Source organism: Rhinopithecus roxellana, chromosome 12 (genome assembly GCF_007565055.1).
Source record: "Rhinopithecus roxellana isolate Shanxi Qingling chromosome 12, ASM756505v1, whole genome shotgun sequence".
Taxonomy (NCBI): domain Eukaryota; kingdom Metazoa; phylum Chordata; class Mammalia; order Primates; family Cercopithecidae; genus Rhinopithecus; species Rhinopithecus roxellana.
Window position 1 is genome coordinate 110636031 of NC_044560.1, and position 11350 is coordinate 110647380.

An 11350-nucleotide genomic window follows, 5' to 3' on the forward strand; every position below is an offset into this window, starting at 1 on the left:
GGCTGGAGTCTGGTGGCACCATCGCTCACTGTAGCCTCAACCTCCCAGGCTCAAGTGATCCTCCCACCTCAGCCTCCCCAGTATCTCCACCATGCCCAGCTATTTGTTTTATTTATTTATTTATTGGTAGAGATGGGGTCTTGCTATGTTACCAAGGCTATCTCAAACACCTAAGCTCAAGCCATCCTCCCACCTTGGCCTCCCAAAGTGTTGAAATTACAGGCGTGAGTGAAATTACAGTGAAATTACACTGCACCCAACCTTTAAATTTTAATTAGGAGAGAGAGAGAGAGAGAGAGAGAGAGAGAGAGAAGTCCGAGAGGAAATTAGCAAAGCAAACAATTCAGGAAGAAGAAAAAAAAATACTATAAAATAGTGCACTAAAAGTTGAAAGAAAACATTCATAGAGATTAGACGGAATTAATTTAAAGTAAAAAATTGTGGACAATGGTAAGAAGCTGGTTCTTTGAAAGGAAAAATTCTCTTTTCCATGCTCTCTGTCTCATGTGCGCACACAGGTACACACACACACAACCAACAATAATATCCTTTTACATTTTGTGTTTGTGTACTTTTGTGAATGCTTCAAGAAGGCAGAAGAGCACAATGGGACACAAGTTGCTTCCCACTCCCCGTGCCTCAGTTTCCACCAATGTAAAATGGGGATAATGGCAGTAGCTCCCTGAGAGGGTCGCTGTGAGGATTACTTGCGTTGCCGTGGGTGGGGCGCTTGGCTCCGTGCCTGGCACGGAGGAGGTGCGATGTGTTTGCTGTGATCAGTATCATCCTCTGTTGCATAAATTCCTCCTGAGGAACTGCCGGGTCAGAGGGCGTGTTGGATGTCGCAGACGCCGCCACGAGCGCTCTGCAAGCCTGTTTCCCACGCTTCGCCAACGCAGCAACCACCAAGTCAGCCTCTTTGATCTTTGCCTTCTCAGAGGAGAAAAGTGGGATCCCGGGGAGGTTTTTAATTTGCATTGATTTTCTAATGAATGCAGTTCAGCATTCTTCCAAGGAGGCTCTGCGGTTTTTACAGCCGGCTACAGGATTCTCCCTGGGGAGACGTGGTCTGGGGCAGAGCCAGGTGCGGTGGTAGAGGTGGGTTTGAGTCTCAGGGAGCGCGTGGGAGCTGGGCACGGCTCCGTGCTTGAGAGGATCTGGCATTTTCCTGGGCAGCCTTGGCGAGAGAGAGTCGTGGAAGGTGAGTTAAGCCTCTGGATTATACTCTGCCAAACAGGGACTAAAAATCCATATCCAATAGAATTGCTAAGACAGCCGAAGACTGCGATTCACGCCTTCATCCCTTAACTAATGACAGCTCACAGGTATTGATCGTGACCTAAGTACCAGGCGCTGTCCAGAGCTTTCTAAACGTGTGAACTCCCAAAGTCAGCATCACAACCCTGAGGGCGGTGCTGCGATTATTCCCGTTGTACAGAGGAGGAAACTCGAGGCTCAGAGAGGTAAAGTCATTTCCCGAAGGTCACACAGCTGACCGGACACGGTGGCTCACGCCTGTAATTCCAGTTCTTTGGAAGGCTGAGGAGGGCGGATCACCTGAGGTCAGGAGTTCGAGACCCAGCCTGGCCAACACGATGAAACCCCCGTCTCTGCTAAAAATACAAACATTGGCTGGGTGTAGTGGTGCATGCCTGTAATGCCAGCTATGCTGGAGGCCGAGGCATGAGAATCGCTTGAACCCAGAAGGCTGAGGCTGCAGTGAGTCGAGATAGCGCCATTGCACTCCAGCCTGGGCGACAGAGCGAGACTCTGTCTTAAAAAAAAGAGGAAGAAGAAGAAGAAGAAGAAGAGGAGGAGGAGGAGGAGGAGGAGGAAGAAGAAGAAGAAGGTGGTCACAAAGCAAGTAAGTGTAGGATGGGAACTTGACCCGTCTGACTCCATTAACCCATCCAGTTATGTTTACCGAGCACCTGCCTGGTGAAGGTCACTGTTTTTGGCGTGGGAGAAAGGCAGAGAAGACAAAGATACCTACATTTGAAGGACTGGCATTCTAGTGGGTAGCACTGACATGCCAGGGGGAGGGGCTAACATTTAAGGGAGAGGGGCTAGTATTTAGGGGGAGTGGATAACTTCAGGAGAAGGGGCTAAAATTCCAAGGGGAGAAACTGATATTCCAGGGAAAGAAATTGACATTCAGAGGGGAGGGACTAACATCCCAGGGGGAGGAGCTAACATTTCAGGAGGAGGGGCTAATATTTTTAGTACAATTACACACTGTTAATCACTACCTCTGTTTCTAACATTTTAGGGTAATTGCTTGCTGTTAATCACTACCTCTGTTTCAGGCAATAAAGAAGGGGCCAACCTTTATGAGGGAGGAGGTAACATGCCAAGGGGAGGAACTGACAATCCATGGGGAGAAATGGGCATTCTAGGGGGAGGAGCTAACAATAAGGAGGGGCTAACATCGCAGGAGAGAAATTGACATTTCAGAGAGGAGGAGCTAAATCGCAGGAGAGAAATTGACATTTCAGAGGGGAGGAGCTAACATCGCAGGAGAGAAATTGACATTTCAGAGGGGAGGAGCTAACATCGCAGGAGAGAAATTGACATTTCAGAGGGGAAGAGCTAACTGCACGGGAGAAATGGACATTTCGTGGGGAGGAGCTAACATCTCAGGGGAGAAATGGACATTTCGTGGGGGGAGCTAACATTGCAGGGGAGAAATTGACCTTCAGGGGGAGGGGCTAACATTCAAATAAGGGTGCTAACATTCAGTGGGAGAGGCTAACATTGCAGGGGAGAAACTGACATTTCAGGGCAGGCTGACACTCTCTGTCCTTAAGAGCCTACAGTAGCCTCTGCCTCCTTGCTATACCTTGTCCCTAACAAGTGTTGGCTGAGCTCATAGTCGGTGCAAATCTCTGCCACCCTGGGGATTTGAACGTGCCTGAAAAGAATGGAGTCTCTGCCCTCAGAGAGCTCGCAACCTGGGGGCAGACAATTCTGAACGGAATGATTTCACAGAAAGACATTCACCTCCCAGGCAGGAGAGGTAATTACGCGCTCTTAATCACTACCTCTGTTTCTCTCAGGCAATACGGGAGGGGAGGCGGCGCCCCCATCGTGGCCTGGTTTGAGATATTCCCAGCCGTAGGAGACAGACAGACTGTCATCAAGTGTCGGAAAATAGCTGTCATGGGAATCCTCACCTCCCGACACCTTCCCAGCCCCGTGAGCCCGAAACCTTCCCGCGTGGCTGCAAAGTTGTAGGTTCTGCTCCTGTTGACGGGCAACCCTGTCATCTCCAATGCTCACGGCGGCTCTGCTGGGACACAGCAGCTCCTGGGGGCCAAGGTTCCAGCCAGGACGGGGATGTCAGGACCGAGACTGGAATGTAGAACCGCGGGAGTCCAGAGCCCGGGTCTTTCCCCACGCACCACCAGATGTGCTGTGGGTTTCCTGGTTTCCGTTCTTGTTCACGTGGAATAAAAGGAAAAGGCGGGGGAGTGACAGCCGCACCTGCTGTCTCCCCACCATGGTGGGGGATTTTTGTCTGTTCGCTTTGCTGCTGTGTTCCTCGCGTCTGGGATGAGCCCAGTGCTGAACGATGCCCCCTTGCACATATACACTCTCACGCTGACTGATCTGGGTTTACTAAGTGTCAGTGATTCACTCCTTTGAAAATGGGGGTCCCTGTGTGACTCCCATTGTGGTCGTGGGTCCTGGGGACCCCCAGAGGAGTCAGACCCAGAGCCTGATCTCAAAAACACCTCAGTGGCCCAGTGCGGTGGCTCACGCCTGTAATCCCAGCACTTTGGGAGGCCAAGGTGGATAGATCACTTGAGGTCAGGAGTTCGAGACCAGCCTGGCCAACACGGTGAAACTCTATCTCTTATACTAAAAATACAAAAATTAGCCAGGTGTGGTGGCGCGCGCCTCAGTCCCAGCTACTCGGGAGACTGAGGCAGGAGAATCGCTTGAACCTGGGAGACTGAGGTTGCAGTGAGCTATGATTGTGCCACTGTACTCCAGCCTGGCTGATGGAGCGAGACTCTGTCTCAAAAAAATAAATAAATAAAATAAGAGCAGGGATTTTCCATCCAGTTTGTACCTGAAACAGTTTCCGGTTGAGAGCTGTGCTCAGTAAACATCACTGACTCAATGAATGGGTGGGACTGAGGGAGGGTCCCCATGCCCATTGTGGTAGGTGGATTAACGGCCACAAAAATGTCCACATCCTAATCCCCAGAACCTGTGACTGTGTCATATCACGTGGCAAAGGGAAATTAAAGTTGCCAATGGAATTAAGATTGCTTTCTTCACATAGGGAGATTAGCCTGGGTTATCCAAGTAGGCCTAATATAATCACAGGGCTTAAGTCAGGGGTGTCCAATCTTTTGGCTTCCCTGTGCCACACTGGAAGAAGAAATGTCTTGGGCCACACAAAATACACTAACACAATAGCTGATGAGCTAAAAAAAAATTACAAAAAAACTCATGTTTTAAGAAGCCTTACTAATGTTTTCCTGGACCACATGCAGCCTGTGGGCCACAGATCGGACAAAGTTGTTTTAAGTGGAAGAGGGAGGCACACGAGTGAGAGTGAGGGAGAGATGTGAAGATCCTACCTAGATGGCTTTGAAGATGCAGGAAGAGGCCAGGTGTGGTGGCTCACGCCTGTAATCCCAGCACTTTGGGAGGCCAAGGTGGGTGGATCACCTGAGGTCAGGAGTTCGAGACCAGCTTGGCCAGCATGATGAAACCCTGTCTCCACTAAAAATACAAAAATAAGCCGGGCGTGGTGGTACAGACCTGTAATCCCACCTACTTGGGAGGCTGAGGCAGGAGAATCACTTGAACCCAGGAAGTGGAGGTTGCAATGAGCCAAGATCATGCCACTGACTACAGCCTGGGCAACAGAGCGAGATTCCATCACAAATAAAAAGAAGATACAGGAAGGGACTTTGAGCCTTGGAAATGTGGGTGGGGCCTTGAGCCAGGAAATGTGGATATCCTCTAGGACCTAGGAAAAGAAAGGAAACAGATTCTCCTTTAAAGCCCAGAAAGACCTACTTAGGACTTCTGACCACTACTAAATTTAAGGTAATTCGTTACAGCAGGAAGAGGAAACTAATTGTACCTTTTATTTATTTATTTATTTATTTATTTATTTATTTATTTATATTATTATTTTTGAGACAGAGTCTCTCTCTGTTGCCCAGGCTGGAGTGCAGTGGCATAATCTTGGCTTACTACAACCTCTATCTCCTGGGTTCAAGTGATTCTCCTGTGTCAGGCTCCCGAGTAGCTGGGATTACAGGTGTGCGCCACCATGCCCGGCTAATTTCTGTATTTTTCGTAGAAATGGGGGTTTCACTGTATTGGCCAGGCTGGTCTTGAACTCCTGACCTCAGGTGATCCACCTGCCTCCCAAAGTGTTGGGATTACAGGTGTGAGCCCCTGCGCCCGGCCTGCTCTCACAAAGTCTCTATGTTAAAGCATCGGGAGGAGGCAGGGATGCAGACAGACAACACCATACAGAAATGTCAAACAATGCAGGATCAGAAGTGCTCTGAAGGGGAGAAAAGGAGGGTTAAAGGGCCAGCAGGTACTGAGGAGCTGCCACTTTACACAGGGTGGTCATGGAAGGTTTCTCAGAGAAGGCCGCCTTTGGCCGAATGCAGTGGCTCACGCCTGTAATCCCAACACTTTGGGAGGCCGAGGCGGGTGGATCACCTGAGGCCAGGCGTTTAAGACCAGCCTGGCCAACATGGTGAAACCCCATCCCTACTAAAAATAAAAAAAATAATAATAATTTTTAAAAAATTAGCTGGGCGTGGTGGTGCACGCCTGTAATCCCAGCTACTCGGGAGGCTGACACAGGAGAATCGCTTGAACCCGGGAAGTAGAGGCTGCAGTGAGCCGAGATCGTGCCATTGCACTCCGGCCTGGGCGAGAGAGCGAGACTCTGTCTCAAAAACAAAACAAAACAAAAACAAAAACATAAAAAGCCGCCTTTGAGCAGAGACTTGAACGATGTGAGGCAGCCAGGGGGTTCCATAAGGAAGGGTACTCCAGGCAGGTGCAAGGGCTGAGAGGTGGGAGAGTGTTGGGTGTACTGAGGAACAGGGAGGAGGCCTGAGGGAGCCCTTTGGGAGGATCCAGTGTGGTGATGTCTACGGCGCGCTGTGTTCCTCACTCCCAAATTGCTGAAGGAGCCCTGGTCCTCCCCTACCTGAGAAAACTGGGCTCAGAAAGCTGCGTGAGGAATTGGGTGGCACAGGGGGCTGAAGTAAGGTAAAGGCCAGAGGGTGGGCCATCTGTGGACTCCTAGTACAGTGCTCTGTCAGCAGTCCTGGCCATCTCTACTCTGGAGCACCAGCTAAGGTTCTGCATCTTTCTCATCTTTGGGCTTTAGCCTCTTCTTCCTCCTGGTCTGTTTCCAGATCATCAGCTGGTGTTTGGCTCACGGGGTAGCTGGAGCTGCTGGGCGTGCCGGCGGTATCGGGGCCCATGCTGTTTTTCTGCTGGTTTCCTTTCTACCTGCTGGTGCCGCTGAGGCTGCTGGGCGCAGGGGAGGCCGGGCTGGAACTGGGGGACCTGTGGGTGTTGCTCAGACCTCTGGGTTCACCCTGGCGGGGGCCTGCAACTGCCTCAACCCTCTACTCTACATGGGTGGGGACCAGGCCCTCTGGTCCCGCCAAGGGGGAGGGTCTGAAGATCCACAGGTGGCAGTGGGCACAGGGGATGGGGCCCTCGCCGACCTGTGAGGACCTGAAGGAAAATTCCTGGGGAGTCAGGAAGGGTGGGTGGGGAGGGGGCAGCCCCCCATGTCAACCTCCGGATGCGAGACTCTGAGCTGAGGGAAGACAGAGATGATGGGTAGGGTAGGGAGGCAGAGAGAGATGGAGGAGCAGGGAGGAGGACAGAGACCCATAGAGAGAGGGGGACAGAGACACAGAGAGAGGGGGACAGAGCCACAGAGACAGGGGGACAGAGACCCAGAGACAGGAGGATAGAGACCCAGAGAGAGGGGGACAAAGACCCAGAGAGAGGGGGACAAAAACAGAGAGAGGGGGACAGAGACCCAGAGAGAGGGGGACAAAGACACAGAGAGAGGGGGACAGAGACCCAGAGAGAGAGGAACAGAGCCCCAGAGAGGCAGGGAGAGACCCGGAGAGAAAGCAGTAAGACGGAAGAGGCGACGCTGGGAGCAGGAGCGATGTGGCTGGAAGGGAGACACACAGAGGCACAGCGGGGAGGGGAGAGACCGGCCAGGCTGCTGTGAGGGGCAAGTGGGACACAGAAAGGCCAAAGAGGCCAAGACTCTGTGAGAGACAGAAACACGGAGCACTCTAGTGAGAGGCGGACATAGAACCCGTGCTGGAGGAACAGGAGAAGAGGGGAATCACCACTGAACAGGACAGACACAGTGACACACAGACAGAACGACAGAGACTGAGAGAGGAGAGAGCCAGCCTTGAGAGAGCGAGAGGCAGGGAAAACCTGCAACGCAGACGTGGCCTAGGAATTTGGCAAGTGGAACAAGGGTGACCACCCGCTGTGGCTGTCCCAGGACTGAGCAGTTCCTGAGATGTGGAACAGCCAGTGCTGAAGTCAGAAGTTGTGTGCAAACAGAGCTTGCTGGTCCCCGCACGTGAGACAGAATGAGGGACAGGAGCGGGCCGCCAGCTTTTCTGGCTCCGGAAGGAGTCCGTTGTGAAATATGCAAGTGCCTTCTGACCGTGCGCCCCAGGCCCTCTGCCCTGGGGAACAATGTGCTTCACCTTCCTTCAGTGTCAAGCTCCTGAATGTTTCCAAACTGAAAGGTAAATTTGGCCCCATGTTTTGAATCTTTGATGTATCCACGGAGCTCCCTCTGAAATGCGCTCAGCTGCAGGAAGAGGAAAATCGACCTCTTCGTCTTCTGGGAACGCATTACAGGGAGGGCTGTTGACCCTGGCTGCACAGCAGAATCTCCAGGGAGAGCTTTTAACATAAAATCGATGTCCGGGCCCCATCCCCAGACCTTGCAGTTTAAGTGGTCCAGGGTGGAGCTTGGCTCTGGGAATTTCAAAACCTCCCCAGGGACTTCTGCGGGCAGCTGGGCTGAGACCCATCTATCTGTGGTTGTGAAAATACAACCTTGGGCTGGGCACAGTGGCTCACGTCTATAATCCCAGCCCTTTGGGAGGCTGAGGTGGGTGGATCACTTGAGGTCAGGAGTTCGAGACCAGCCTGGCCAACATGATGAAACCCCGTCTCTACCAGAAATACAAAAGAAAAAAAAAAAAAATGTGAGCACGGTGGCTCACGCCTGTAATCCCAGCACTTTTGGGGGGCCGAGGCAGGTGGATCACCTGAGTTAAGGAGTTCAAGACCATCCCGGCCAACATGGTGAAACCCCGTCTCTACTAAAAATAGGAAAATCAGCCAAGTGTGGTGGCACGCACCTGTAATCCCAGCTACTCGGGAGACTGAGGCAGGAGAATCACTTGAACCCGGGAGGTGGAGGTTGCAGTGATCCAAGATCTCACCACTGCACTCCAGCCTGGGTGACAAAGCAAGACTCCATCTCAAAATAAATAAATAAATAAATAAAAATAAAAATAAAAGAAAGAAAAAGAAAAGAAAAAAGAAATAAAAAAAAAATTATCCAGGTGTGACAGCACCTGTCATCCCAGCTACTTAGGAGGCTGAGGCAGAAGAATCGCTTGAACCCGGGAAGTGGAGGTTGCAGTGAGCTGAGATTGTGCCACTGCACTCCAGCCTGGGCGACAGAGCAAGATTCCATCTTTTAAAAAAAAAAAGAAAAAGAAAAAGAAAAGAAAAGAAAATACAACCTTGATAGCTCCCAGAGGACTGAGAAAGGCAGCACTGAGTGGTTCAAACCCTGGGGTGCAGAAGAGAAACCGAGGGGGCGGGGGGCGGCGAAATGCAAAGACCAGCTTTGCTGTCAGTATTTGTTAGTGGTGATGGGGGTGCTGTGACTTATGCCTGTAATCCCAACACTTTGGGAGACCATGGTGGGAGGAGTGTTTGAGGCCAAGAGTTCAAGACCAGCCTGGGCAACATAGAAAGACCTCATCTCTACTGAAAAAAAAAAAAAATTAGCCAAGCATAGTGGCGTGCACCTGTGGTCCCTGCTGCTAGGGAGGCTGAGGTGAAAAAAAAAAAAGGAGGGCGCGGTGGCTCACGCCTGTAATCCCAGCACTTTGGGAGGCCAAGGTGGGCAGATCATGAGGTCAAGAGATGGAGACCATCCTGGTTAACACAGTGAAACCGCATCTCTACTAAAAATACAAAAACATTAGCTGGGCGTGGTGGCAGGCGCCTGTAGTCCCAGCTCCTGGGGAGGCTGAGGCAGGAGAATGGCGTGAACCCGGGAGGCGGAGCTTGCAGTGAGCCGAGATTGCGCCACTGCACTCCAGCCTGGGCGACAGAGTGAAACTCGGTCTCTAACAAACAAAGACATGGGAAAGGGCATTCCAGGCTGGGCCCCAGCAGTGCAAACATGGGACTATCTTCGAGTTCACTGTGGCCAAGAATACACCAGGGTGGGCATGGAAGGTGGGTGAGATTTTTTTTTTTTTAAAGCCTGGAGGGGGTCAGGTTACTTGCAGCCTCCAATGCTCAGTGGAGGGCCTGGAATTCAGGGCCACTGGAGGGCCATGAGGAGAAAGGGACAGGGTCAGCTCTGGGTACAGGAGGACCCCTCTGAGGACTGGAGGAGAGAGAGAGAAGGCTGGGGTGAGGGTCCAGCGGGGGAGGAAGCCCAGGCAGGGAGGAGGAAGGAAGCAGCCAGGAACCCCCCAGGTCTCAAAAAATTGTCGTTTTGAGCGAGACTCTGTCTCAAAAACAGACAGAAAAACAATTGTGGTTTTGCCAAAACCGACGTTTATTGCTTGCGCTCAACCCTTAAGGCAACCAATTTCTGGCTGAGCAAATAATGCAGACACAGACAAACAGACAAACAGACAGACAGGCAAACAATTGTGGTTTTGCCAAAACTAACGTTTATTTCTTGCGCTCAACCCTTAAGGCAGCCAATTTCTGGTTGAGAACATAGTGCAACACCGCCGCTGTGTGGCTATTCGGAGTTTTGCAGCCAATAACTCGAAAGTAAAGCCCGCCTCCAAATCGGAAGCTTTTGAGGACTTCAGGAGGGCGCTGTTGCCACTGATGCTAAAACATTGGCCCAAAATGTTGGTGATCCACAAAAATTCTATTAATTTGAGATAAAATTATAGTGCGACTATGAATCTGTTTATTACTGAAATTTGTGGCCAAGCGCTGTGGCTCACACCTGTAATCCCAGCACTTTGGGAGGCTGAGGCGGGCGGATCACTAAGTCAGGAGTTCAAGACCAGCCTGGCCAACATACTGAAACCCTGTCTCCACTAAAAATACAAAACTTAGCCAGGCGTGGTGGCAGGTGCCTGTAGTCCCAGCTACTTGGAAGGCTGAGGCAGGATAATTGCTTGAATCTGGGAGGTGGAAGTTGCAGTGGGCTGAGATCGCGCTATTGCACTCCAGCCTGGGTTTAACAGAGCAAGACTCCATCTCAAATAAAATGAAATGAAATTTGTGAGGCTGGGCGCGGTGGTTCACGCCTGTAATTCCAGTACTTTGGGAGGCCGAGGCGGGTGGATCACCTGATGTTGGGAGTTCGAGACCAGCCTGACCAACATGGAGAAACCCCCATCTCTACTAAAAACACAAAATTAGCCGGGCGTGGTGGTGCATGCCTGTAATCCCAGCTACTCGGGAGGCTGAGGCAGGAGAATTGCTTGAACCTGGGAGGCGGAGGTTGCGGTGAGCTGAGATTACACCATTGCACTCCAGCCTGGGAGACAAGAGCAAAACTCTGTCTCAGAAGGAAGGAAGGAGGGAAGGAAGGGAGGGAAGGAGAGGGGGGGAGGGGAAGGGGAGGGGAGGGAGGAAGAGAGGGAGGGAGGAAGGAATAAAGGAAAGAAGGAAATTTGTTGAGCTTTTCCAGGAAAACCTAGCATGCACAGTCAACCCTACTCCAAAGCTGTCTTTTCAGATATTGAGCTGAAATGAAATTGCTTTTGCCTACATGAGAAGGTAGGTGAAATGCAGCTGAAGGATGAAGTGTCCCCCAGGGCATTGACCTGAGGATGCTGGAGATAGAGGCAGGGGGTTGCGGAAGGGCACTATGCAAGGGGACTGCTAAGGAACTGGCTATGGGGGTGAGTCTGCACACTTTTATAGGAAGGGACATTGCTGGTGGGTGTTGAAGGTTAAATAGGAGCTTGTTAAGAAAAGAGACTGAGCACAGTGGCTCACACCTATGATTCCAACACTTTGGGAGGCTGAGGTAGAAGGATTGCTTGAGGTCAGGAGTTAGAGGCCAGCTTGGGCA